Source organism: Dasypus novemcinctus, unplaced genomic scaffold (genome assembly GCF_030445035.2).
Source record: "Dasypus novemcinctus isolate mDasNov1 unplaced genomic scaffold, mDasNov1.1.hap2 scaffold_123, whole genome shotgun sequence".
NCBI lineage: Eukaryota > Metazoa > Chordata > Mammalia > Cingulata > Dasypodidae > Dasypus > Dasypus novemcinctus.
This window is the reverse complement of record NW_026688149.1, coordinates 1-12,500: the sequence shown is the minus strand read 5'-3', so window position 1 is coordinate 12,500 and position 12,500 is coordinate 1. Positions and strand designations below refer to the sequence as shown.

The 12,500-nt window shown below is 56.4% G+C and overlaps 1 long non-coding RNA gene across 2 annotated transcripts; it reads right to left on the bottom strand.

Annotated features, from left to right (window-relative positions):
• Positions 1–7,952: 7,952 nt before the first annotated feature.
• LOC101442515 (uncharacterized) lies at positions 7,953–11,137 on the bottom strand. 2 transcript variants are annotated; one of them, XR_009184669.2, is made up of 5 exons: positions 10,999–11,137; positions 10,818–10,900; positions 9,343–9,423; positions 8,811–8,901; positions 7,953–8,189 (listed from the first exon to the last, which is right to left on the bottom strand). It is a non-coding gene; the product is annotated as an uncharacterized lncRNA (long non-coding RNA). The 2 variants fall into 2 exon arrangements; XR_009184668.2 differs by lacking the exon at positions 10,999–11,137 and having other exon boundaries at positions 10,818–10,942.
• Positions 11,138–12,500: the final 1,363 nt, after the last annotated feature.

Sequence of the window (12,500 nt, the reverse complement as noted above, 5' to 3'; positions counted from 1 at the left end):
ATAAACAGAAGCCAAGGACAGGCCAAGTGAGGGAAGGCCACTCGGTCAGAGAGCCAGGTCCGCACCCCTGCCCAACTCCCAGCACCAGCCAAGCAAGGCAGGGAGAGTAGGCGAGGGGCCCGCGGGCAGAGCGAGGGGAGCGGTCCCGTTCACCAGGAACGTCCGTCCCTCGTCTGGCGCGGCTTAGGCCCGGCCCAGGGAGAGCACAACACCACCGCATCGATCGCCTGGGACACACAACACCACAAAGGCCGACTCGGCAAGGCCTCAGTGACGACCAGAGACCACGGCACACTGAAGGAGACCGGCCCCGCTCGGAGAGCGTGAGAGCCGGCGCGCGCACAGACCCAAGCAGGCAGGGCGCGGGGCTCAGCTCAAGCAGGAAGGGGAGGGCGGGGCAGCGGGCCATCGGTAACCCAGAGCCCCCCGCCACACACACGCGCGCGCGCGCGCGCGCATCCGGCGTCCCAACCGTCTGGCCCACAGTGTCCATCTCTGGCTGGAGGACAGTGTGTCACCACTAACCTGGCGGCCCAAAACGCCCACTTTTGGCGGAAAACGGACCAAGCCCTGACACAGGGACAATCCGCTGGTCACACCGACCTCCCGGAAGCGTCATGCGGCCACTGGCCCACAGGACGACCCCATAGCCTCATGTCCCCGGAGCTCCTGGGGCCATCTGGTCGACCCTAGTGGGGGGGGGGGGGGCCGGGGACACGGGGGACACGGGCGACACGGGCAGAGGACCGCTCCCAGTCTCCGTGACGGGGGTCTCTCGGTACCCTCAGCAGGACAGGTGCCCCAAAGCAGTCACCGGGGAGGTCCCCACTAGCGGTCTCAGACGGCACCGGGAAGGATCGGGGCCCCGCAGTGCGGGACAGCCAAGCCGCCTCCCGCTCCACCCTCGGGCCACGGGCGGGACTGGCAACGGGGCGGACGGGGTCGAGGCCGGCGGCAGGCCTCCAGGTCGCCCTCCCTCCGCCCGCGCTCTCTACGCACATCCCGGACCGTTCCCCACCTCCGCAGCAGGACTTGGAAAAATTGTCGGGGGTCGGGGCCCACCCGCCCACCGGGACCCACCCGGGACAGCAGCCGGGCCCGAAGCGCCCTCCCCGGGCCTCGCCCAGGCGGCAGGGGCCAGCCCCCGCCTCCGGAGCAGCAGGACTTGGAAAAATCCTCGGAAGGGAGTCCCACCCACCCGCCGACCGGGGGGGCACAGGCGGTCGGCGACCGAGCGCGGAGCCACCCATCGCGGCCACTCGCGGTGGCCCGCGCCGGGTGGAGGCCGCGGTGGCCAAGACCAGCGTGTGCTGGTCGACCCACACGGGCAGCCAGCCCCGCCTCGGGCCGCCCGCCCGAGGGCAGCCACGGGCCACCCGCCTACAACTCTGGCGGTTCAATCTCCCGCCGGCGGCCGCGACGACGGCGCCCAGCGGCGACGCGGGGCCATCCTGCCAACGCTGCCGGCCTCCAGGAACTGTGACGCGGTCGCAGCGGCCGGGTCCCCTCCCATGCCGGCTTCGCCGGAGCTCCGGGGACAACGGCATAAAAGCGGCCACCAGGCGGCGCCCGACAACCGGCCTCGGGTGGCAGCGGGACGGATGGCGGTCGCCGGCCGCCAAGGGCGCGCCGCCGGCCGGCCGGCCGGCCGGTCGGCCGGCCGGTCGCCGTGCTCCGTGCCGATCCACTCGGGAACGCGTCGCTCGGGCCGGGCCAGCCGGAGATCATCCGGGCAGGCCCCGAGGCCTCGGCCACCGCCAAAACCGACCCCAAAGGGGATGGGGGCCGTTTCTTTCCCTGGGGTCCTTGGGGACCCGGGGCTGGGGCTGGGGCTGGGGCTGGGGCTGGGGCTGGGGCTGGGGCTGGGGCTGGGGCTGGGGCTGGGGCTGGGGCTGGGGCTCGGGCGCGGGCTCGGGCGCGGGCTCGGGCTGCATCAGGCGGTGAATTTGCCGGGGCTTACGGCCAATGCCCTAAGCAGGCGGCCGCCGAGCTGCAGCACCGAAGAGGAAAACCGCGTGGGGGTGGGCCCGCCCGGGCGAGCGCTGGGACTCGGGCACGGGCCGACCCGGCACAGGCACCCTCTCCCGTCAGCCCCTCGCCCGTGGCGTGCACCGCCACGCCGACCATCGCCGACCAGAACGGGGAGGGGCCGGGGGCCGGGGCGGCCAAGTGCTCTGCCGGGAGGGTCCTCCCGCCGTACAGCCCGGCCCGCCTCGGACTGGGACCGCGGAGGGAGAGCCGGGCCTGACCACGACCCGGTGGCGCCGGGGGGAGGGGGGAGCGGTTCCGAGGCAGGCCCGCCCGCCCGTGCCCAGAATGCCTGCGGGGCGATGGCGACGGGGGCGGGGGCCGGAGAAAGGAGAGAGCCTAATTCGTGTCCCCTCCTAGAAAGCATATCCAGGCGGAGAAAGCGAAAGTAAAACCAGCGCGTCCGGTCTCGGGAGAGAATCGGCAAAAGAAAAGAGCGAGGTGCTCGATCGATCGCACTCGAGCCCAGCGATGACAGCACTCGCGTGGCACGGATGGAACGCGAACGACCGGGCCGACCCAAGGAAGGGGGAACCCGTGTCGACAAAGCACACGGAGACGCCCGCTCCGGCTTCAGGCAGGAGGGACGCGGACAGAGGGGGACCGACCCGGGAGATGGGCACGAGAGAGCCTGCGCGTTTAGACGGGGACACGGGGACGTAGGGTCAGGCGAGCCGATGTCGCCGCGTCAGGGGAGCCCTCCGTGAATCCGAGGCGGAGCACCGGCGGCGGGATGGATGGCGGCGGGTGGACGGACAGACGGACGGGAGAGGAAAACCAGAGCGGGGGGGGGGGGGGGGGGGGGCGGGGGGCAGTTTCCGAGAGAACGCTGCTGGCGGCTGCCGCCCACCGGGGAGGGGAGGCCGCCGGGCTGGAGGGAGAGGGACCAGGGTGGGGCGGCGAGGTGGGGTGGGCCCGTCTCTCCCTCCACCTACCCGATCCCCTTCCCACTGCCTCTCCTAAGGCACTGTCGCCGGCGGGCACCCCCAGCCCGCCCCTAGCCCAGCATGTCACGCCGTCTGCCCTCCTCCCTCCCTCCCTGTTTTACACAGCACACACACGCACGGGCACGGACACGGGCACGGCCCCGGGCCCCCCCCCCACCCCCCCCACCCCAACCTCAAACCCTCTCCTATGGCACGCCAAAGCCCCTGCCAACACCCGGTAGGGAAAAGCCATCCGTAGGCCGAACGAGCTGCTAGAGCCCTACTCGCCTATCGGAAAGAAAAACATCCAGAGATCCAATCCTATCTACCCACGCACTGGCCGGTCCGTCGAGACGTGTCGAGACGTGTCGAGACGACATCCCATTCACCCAAAGCGTACGACCGGCAGCGTTCGGTATCGTCGCACGGTCGTGCGTCCGTCACCACGAGCGATCGTCATCGCCTAGCTCCGTGGCTTCTACGCGACCCGATAATAAGCAAAAGCGAACCCAAACAAACAAACAAACAAACAAACAAAACACAGACACACGAGGAAAACGCCTCCCCTCTCCGTCTCCCTGTTTCCCACCGCCGGACACAGCCGCTCTTTCTCGCCATTCCGGCACCACCGCTCAATTGCCGACTAAGCCGTCCTATGGAGGAACGGGCACAGACGGCACGGCCTGGCCAAGGTGGACGATCGAGGGCCTTTTCTCTTTTCTTTTCTTTAAGCCACTCATCACGTTGTAGGATCTGACAGAGGTTCAATTATTTGCGTATAGAAAGGCCAGGACTCGGGAACGGCTTCGAGAAGGAGAAACGGTGGATGGACGGCCGGACGGCCGGACTCGGGAGGTTTCTGTTGAAAACCTGAGCCCCGAACACGATCTTCGAGTCCCTTTCGTACAGAGAGGAAAGGCCAAAGGGTCCTTTCGTTTCAGTTCTCGAGAGGCTCGAATCAGCAGACATCTTCCACATCCTAGGTAAGCTTCTAGCACGCGCTTCAGACGGCCCGGGTGCATCTTCCCCGACCATTTCAAGTCTATAGGGTTCGCACCGACACACCGTGTCCCGGGACCGGAGTCGTCGCCACGGTGACCAAGGGCACGGGCTGCGGCCCCTCACCATCCCACACCCACGAGTCAGGACAGGCAGCTTAGGTCAAGGGAGACAAAGAGCCTCCCACCCACAGGCCACATCCATCAGGCCTCCGTGGTCACAGCGCTCGGCAAAACAGACAGGAGATCACAAGACATCGTCGCTTTTAAGAGAGACCGGAGGGCCGGGTCCCACAGCCTATCGTCCGTAGGAAGAAAGACACAGCACGGCAACCGAGCAGCACCGACGGACACAAGACATCCGAAGTCACGGACGTCGACGGTCACGTCGTTCTCCTTCCGATAAGACGGTCCTCGCCGTCGGACGCCGTCCTCTCCGAGACCAAAGCAAACAGGCGCCGGAGCGACTTCACTTCCGCCGAGGCCGTCACGCTCTCTGGGTCCTCCATCCGGCCCCGACCTGGGAATTCTTCACCTCTCACCGGAATGAATGACTGCAGAGAACCACGGGCCAACTCGTCGTCCGTCCGACGAGACAGGACACCTCAAACTAGACCTCCCTCCAGTCCCCCTCGTTCGAAAGCACGCGTTTGTCTCGTACGCAGACACAGAACACCGACGGTCACCGCTCTTGCCCTGGGTGTCGCAGCAAGATGTGGGGGCGGGGGGGCAGGGAGGGGGAGAGGGAGAGGGGAGAGGGGAGAGGGAGAGGGGAGAGGGAGAGGGGAGAGGGAGGGAGGAAGGAGGGGAGGAAGGAGGGGAGGAAGGGAGCAAGGGAGGAGGGGAGGAAGGGAGGAAGATAGATGGAGAACACTGCCAAGAAGGGCAGCGAAGATCATGCCCTGGGTTACAAAATGGCTCCCGGCAGAGGAGGAGGCTGGCAAGGCCAGAGAAGGGCGACCCCTCGACTTTGCCGGCCCACAGAAAAGCGGCCGGCCGCCTGGGGGCGCCCGAAGACCGTCGTGGAGAGCCGGCCCGCCCCTCCTCCACCCCCGCGGCCCAGCCCCCCACCCCCACCCCCGGGGCCGGGCGCTGCCCGGACATGTCCTCCTCCGCCGCCCTGGAAAACGGTCTCATTGAAAACACACATACTAAGACTGTCCTGAAAACGTCAGTACCGTCGGGGATGGGGGCTGCCGTTCTGGGTATCTACGCCAGAAATTAAAACTCGCACCCAGAAAACGACGACGACGACAATGACAATGACAACGACAAAAAACACGAATGTTCCTATCAGCTTTCTCGGCTGTAACCCCGAAACGGACACGATCCACGTGTCCTTTATTTCCTTATTTATTCTTTTTAAGATTTACTTTTATTTCTCTATTGCCCTCTCCCCAACGGCTTGTGGTTTTTTACTCGCTGTTTAAAGACACCCACATTCCTTCCCACCCGTGAAACGGGCATCTGCCAAAAAGAAAAAAGAAAAGCCATTCAGAGCAGGCCACAAACTACCGATGCACACGACTCCTTGGGTGACTCTCAGAACGCCGTGCAGAGCGATAAGGCCGGCCTTAAAAAGTCAAAGGTCGGACCGTTCCCTTTACACGGCATTCTCCAGATGACACAATTAGAGAACATCTCTTCGAGGGGGAGCCCCTCTCTTCGAGTGACCTGGCGGGCCTGGGCTCAACCGAGTGTCCCACTAACAGCAAGCCCAGGGCCACATCGTGGAGTCACGTCCCATCCGGGGCAAATACTGTCAGGTCTGCTGCCAGGATTTTGGGGCCTTCTCCAGGCTCACTTTACCTTTTTTTTCTTTTTTCTTTTTTCTTCTGTTTTGTTTTGTTTTGTTCTGTTCTGTTCTGTTTTTAAAGAGCTGGGAGAAGGTGTACCATGTGAACAAGGACCCCATAAGAGCCAGTACAGCTCATTGAAATTCAGATGAGGCAGACTTTTAACAGGAAACATCACCAGACATCAGGGGGAGACGGTTCATGAAGATAAAGGGCTGAATCCCCCAGTCAGAGGTCAGACCGTACAGCCCTCCATCTCTTCACAAACCAAGATCACAGCCTCCAAGTTTGAAGAGCAACAAGTGGAAGCCCTGCCTCAAAAGAAAGAGGTGAATCCTAAACCTTCCTGTTGACCTGGTGGCCATCATCACCACCCTCCTTGTTAAAAAAAAAAAAATAATAATAATAATAATAATAATTATTATTATTATTATATATATATACACACACACACGTATATACGTATGTATATAAAATATACACGCACACGTCTTTACATCTTTATATATTATTGAAGCACATCACTCATGCACAAACACACACAAACATTAGGTGTAGAGTAAAAGTTTGTAGACATGAAATAAACATGCAAAACATGATTCCAGGGCTCCCTCCCATACCTCACCCCTCCGCCGACATCACGCGTGGTTGTGATCCATCTGTTACGAAACTGTGCAAAAGCACCTTCAAAATAGGGCTGCCAACTATAGTCCATATCTTACAGTCGGTGTATGTTCCCCTCACCCACTCTAGTTTTACATTTAAACAGATCGGTTTCTGGATACATATTAATAAAGCGTCCACTGTATCCACAGTGTACCATCGACAGTGTTTGATACGGACACATAGTTGTGCGTTCATCACTGCGATCACTATTAAGGCATTTTTGTGATTTCTGTACTACTGATGAAAAGCAAAAAACAGACAAACACACAAGCCAGCGAACAAGGAAATGCCTCCCCTCTCAGTCTCTCGGGCAGGGGCCGTCCCTTGTTGGACACAGCTGCTCTTTCTGGCTCCTCCCGCACCACGGTTTATTTGTTTATTCAGCACTTTGAGTGAGATGTAGTCACACCCCGTACGATCTAGCCAAAGTCTGTCATCGATGGCTTTTTAAAAGTTCCTGATAAGACCTTTATTGTCAACTCGTAAAGTGGCATAGATGATAGTTTGAAAGAACACACACATTTTAAAAGAGGGCAGAAGGCCAGGTTTGATTTCATAGTATTAGGAGACTAGCTTTGAGAGGGGGGAGAGGGGTGGAGGGGAGAGAGGGAGAAAAGGAGAGAGGGAGAGAGGGGTGAGGGGGGCAGAGAGGGACAGAGGGAGAGAGGGAGAATGCCAAAGAGTGGCATGAATGGAGAGCACTGCTCGCGTGAATGCAAAACAAAACCATACAACCACATCGGAAGGCGGTGACCTTTTCTTATCAACTTACCAACGTGACCCTGTAAACACACTTCTACCTAGTTACTCAAGTGAATTGAAACGATTTTCACACAGTATCCTGCACACAAGTATCAAGGCAGGTTTTTTTCCTGGGTCCCCAAAGACTGGAAAAAATTAACGTGTTCATCAACAGATGGGAAAACACACCCCACACACACACAGACACACGCGTGGGGAGAAAAGATCGCTGAGTAATATGAGGGCCTGTGTCACTCCTCGCAACCTGGGGTTGGGTTGGGGGGAGGGGAGAGGCAATGCCAAGGTAACCTGAAAACTGCAAGGCCCTCCTCTATTTACATAGAAAAGGAGAGGGGTGGGTGCCACACCCAGCACAGCTGACCTAAACCTCCAAGGCAGATGCCCACTGGCACACAATCCGTGAGGCCCCGTCTTTGCTGGGAAAGATGAGAGAAGAGGCCATGGGAGAGAGCATTTCTTTGCGGTTTCAGAGAGGCTAGACCCAGAGTTCATCCCCAGGGAGGACATCTTTGACACAGTCATGGACACCCCCCCCTTTTTTTTTTTTAAAGGGAAACCCCTCCCCTAAAAAAAAAGGCCCCCTTTTTCCCCCTCCCCCCCCTCCCCCAACTTTCAGCAATGCCTGTTGGAGCTATAGGCAGGACCTGAGGGGCTCTGAATTCAGTCACAGACCCCAGCCGATCGGATCTGTCCGGTGCCGCTTTGGCTGTTCTGGCACAGCTCTTTATTTGTTTATTAAGCCGTTTTCCTGAGATATATCCATATACCATAGGGTCTAGCCAAAGAGCACCATCGACGTCTTTTATTTTTATTTTTATTTTTTTTAAACCTGCTAAAAAGACCCTTACGGTAAAATTTAAAAAACAAAAACAAAAACAAAAAAAAAAAAACATTGGAACGTAGGTGGAAAGAAACTGTACATTTTAAAAGAGCCTGTAAGGCCAGCTGAGAGACTTCACATCATCCGTGATCAGCAATAAACAGGATTGTTGGAGATTTGGGCACGAAGGGTACTGGGAATGAAACAAAGAGAAAGAGAAGAGAAGAGGGCTGGGATCCGGGGGTCTGGGAGTAGAGACTCCTCAGACATCTTCATTGTTTACAAGGGGCTTTCTATATAGCCCAGGCTGCGGGAGAACAAGTATGCAGTTCACTAATAGCATTACTCACGATCTAAGGAACTCAAAAAATCTTTATCTCAAGGTACAAAGTCCAAGCATTCCACCTAACTCCGAAGTAGATCTGCTCATCTTTTCTTTCAGCCATTCACAGCTTCATCCTGTTTGCCCGGAACTCTTAATGACCACATTCCTCCGGGGGGAGGGGGCGAGCGTAGCCATGGTAGCCATGGAAACAGCACGTCTCTCTTTGCGAGACCACTATGCCTCAGTTTCCAACTCAGGATAGCAGCAAACGTTTATCGATGTAAAGAAATTAATTATAACGTGATGATCATTTTGTTCCTACAGCTGTACCGATCGGACATCATACTGTCCAGGAATGAAATAAACGATGGGCTTAGCTATTTAATTTCCGCGGAGGCCCTCATTCTCGACGGGTCATCAGATTCCTGCTTGGGAATTCCTCACACCCTATGGGAACGAATTGCCACAGATAACCACAGGCCAACTCACAGTGTTCGGAGGCAGAGATGCTCAGCCTCTTTCTGGCAGGACTCAGGCTAAATCACGATTGACCCAGATGGATCGCTTTCATTCACGAAGTCTGCATAAGAAAGCATGGAAGAAAAATGAAGTGGCCAAAATTATATCTCCTCTCCCGCCCTCCTCGATTAAAAGCACACACTTAATTTTTAGGAAGACACTGACAGAAGACCGATCATCAGATTTTGCAAATACAAATGAGGTCTTAGGGCTAAGAGATTTCAAAGTCGCGTCCCGGAGTTGGTTCCAGAGGTTACTGTAAGGCAAGTGTCAGCAGGCCCGCCACACTAATCGTCGCCTCCAATAGCGGGGCTCCCACAGGGACGTGAAGGAGGTCAACCACCACACCAGGGAGCCAAGAGTGCCAACAACTGCAAACAGGAGAATTGCGTCCATCATCCAAGGGGCATCTAAGCACCCTCTCGATACAGAGGTGGAGTGGACATAACCATCCCGGGGCCCACGGAATGGAGGAATAGAGCATGGGTTAGCGTGCACTTACTGAGCTTCTGTTCTGGAACTATGGTGATTAGGAATGGAAGTCAACGTAGCATCGAGATGGAGAGAGTGGCCACGGTAGCTGCTGAGGGTGGGGAGTGGGAAGAAGAGACGTGATGTGGGGGCATTTTCAGGACTTGGAGTTCTCTCGGGTGGTACTGCAGGGACAGTCACCGGACAGTGTATGTCCTCCCGTGGCCCACTGGGTGGACCGGGGGAAGAGCGTAAACTGTAACGGGGACCATTGACCATGGGGCGCGGCAGCGCTCGCTCAGAGATGTATTCGCCGAGCGCGATGAAGGTCCCACCGTGATGGAGGAGGTGGTTGTTATGGCAGCAGTAGGGTGAGGGGGGTGGGGGGAATATATGGGGACCTCCTATTTTTTTAATGTAACATTAAAAAAAGATAAAGACAAAGAAATTTTTAAAAAAACTAAAACAAAAACAAAGCAACTGGGCTCTGGGCCCGGTAATGGGTTGCAGACCCACTTCCTAGGGCCTTGGGGAGGGAGGCCATCAAGGGCAGAAAAGGCGGCGGACTTGGCCCAGTGGTTAGGGCATCCGTCTACCGCATGGGAGGTGCGTGGTTCAAACCCCGGGCCTCCTTGACCTGTGTGGAGCTGGCCCATGCGCAGTGCTGATGCACGCAAGGAGTGCCCTGCGCAAGCAGGGGTGTCCCCCGTGTAGGGGAGCCCCGCACGCAAGGAGTGTGCCCCGTGAGGAGAGCCGCCCAGCACAAAAGAAAGTGCAGCCCGCCTAGGAATGGCGGCGCACACACGGAGAGCTGACACAACAAGATGACGCCACAGAAAGAAACAGATTTCCGTGCCGCTGACAACAACAGAAGCGAACAAAAAAGAAGACTCAGCAAATAGACACAGAGAACAGACAACCGGGGTGGGGGTGGGGTGGGGGGAGAGAAATAAAAAAATAAATATTAAAAAAAAAAGAAGAAAGAAAAAAGGGCAGGAAAAAACACCCAGACTTAAAAAAAGAAAAAGAAAAAGCGGGGCTCCCAGGGGCTCTAGAGACACCCAGAAACCATAAGCAGGGTAGACCGTTCAGGAATCTGGCACCCTGTCCGTGGGCCTGGGCCTTCCTTTGGAATTTATGCTCCCCAGGGTAAAGCGGCATGAGGCTCGCTGAGGGGTTCTCTACACATGGCTCTTCCGCCCCTTTTAGTTTTGCGCACCATACTCGGTCAACATATGTCCCAGAGACGTAAACCTTCGGGCCGTCCGTGTGCCAGTCGGGCGGGCCCTGAAACTCAGCAGAGTCGCAGCACCTGCTCTCCAGTGCATCGGGCTCGGCCGGGGAAACTAACGAGGAGACGATGATGGGCAACTACCGACCGTCCCAAGGAACACAAAGTGTCTGTCACTGCAAGTGAGAGAGCTCCATCCGTCTGCCCCTGTGGGATTAAGCCCCCACCCACATGCTCCGGATTGGGGAAGGAACGATGGGCTAGAGTAGACTTACTGCCATCCGACTATAGATTTATGATGATTCTTGCAACAGAAGAACTCTGATCGCCAACAAAGAGGCAGTGTCCACCAGAGGTTCTGAGGGACGGGAGAGGGAAGAGTAGGTAGGTGTCATAAGGGGGCATCTTTGGGACACCGGATTCGTCCCGCACGGCATCACAGGGACGGAAACAGACCTCGGTCTCTTCTGTCACAACTCAACCAAATCGTCACGGAACAGAGCATAAAGTGCCACGTCAACGGCCATCCACGGTCAGTCGCACCGCTCCGATATGGGCTCGCCAATCGTCACAACCAACCGTAGCGACCACACAAAGGTAGGCCGTGGTTAACGTGGGAAAGCGTGGGCGGGGAGGGAGGGGGGCATATGGGACTCCCTTATATTCTTTAGGTAACATTTATGTCATCTGAAGCCCCTTTAAAAAAAATAGATAGAATTATTAACTTTAATAAAAAAAAATTTTTTTAAAAAGCTGCACCAGAAATGCCTAGCAATTTGAAAAACCGAACCTCTGAATAGTTTTTTCAGTCTGCGAACTTTCTACGCTCGCTACGAGTGTGACTGACATTCGATTCCCACCACAGTGATGTTTTGCAAAAACTGTAGTCCAACCGGAATGTTAGCATCGATAGAGCTGAGACGCCAAAAAATTCCATCATCCTCTTATCCCACGGCACTCCCTACTCAGGACCTCCCATCCATCTGCCTCTGACGACAATTAACCCGTTTTCCGATCCCCCTCTCCCCTCCCTTTTTTGGTTCATTTTAAGAACGTCACACACAGAATTATAACTTTTCGATATCGGCCGTTCTCCCTAGGCATAATTCTCTGCAGATTTCTCCAAGCCGATGGTCTATCAGCACTTCATTCCTTTTTATTGCCGGTTAGTATTCCACGGTATGTATACACCACCGTGGATCGAAGCATCCACCCTTCAAAATTACTTGCTTGCTTTTGTTATTGTTTACTTCGGTGTGCCCGCGTTCAGTGTCCATTGCCGACACACGGAAATGGAATTTTGTTTTCTGTGTTTCTTCTATCCTGCATGAGCATCTGCCAAACTCCCGTATCAGTATCTTCCTAGAGTCCCTGCCATTTTCTACATAGGTGCTCATGTCATATGCAAATAAATAGGAAGCCCATTTTATTTCATTGCAGTCTGTACACATTTCGCTTCCTTTTCTAGCTCTACAGTCCTACAGAACTGGGAAGAACTTCTAATACTGCATCGCATAAGAACAGTGAGAGAAGACGGCTTTCCCTTGTTCCCAATCTAAGCTGGAAAGTATTCAGACTTTCTCCATGACCCATCATGCCACCCTGAGGTTTCTCGTAGATGTGTTTTATCACGTCGAATGGAATCGATCACCTCGATAGAATCGTGTCCCTCACAAAAGTCACATTCAGGAGCAATGACTTGGGAAGTTTGGGCCGCTGCTCTGCCAGGCTCAGAGGGCAAAACATCACCCCCTCCCACCATTGTTTACAAATTGAAACATTTTGCCACAACCCGGCCAAAAATAACACTTTTACTGAAAGAAACCCACAGTCTCAGACTGAGGAGCCAGTCCCAGAACCACCTGAGTCGCACCAACGCTCTCAGCAAGGGGGAAGAAGAAAACGCACACAAGAGCACGGTTCAGTTGGTCTCTCATGAGGTGAGGCCGGCCTGTCAC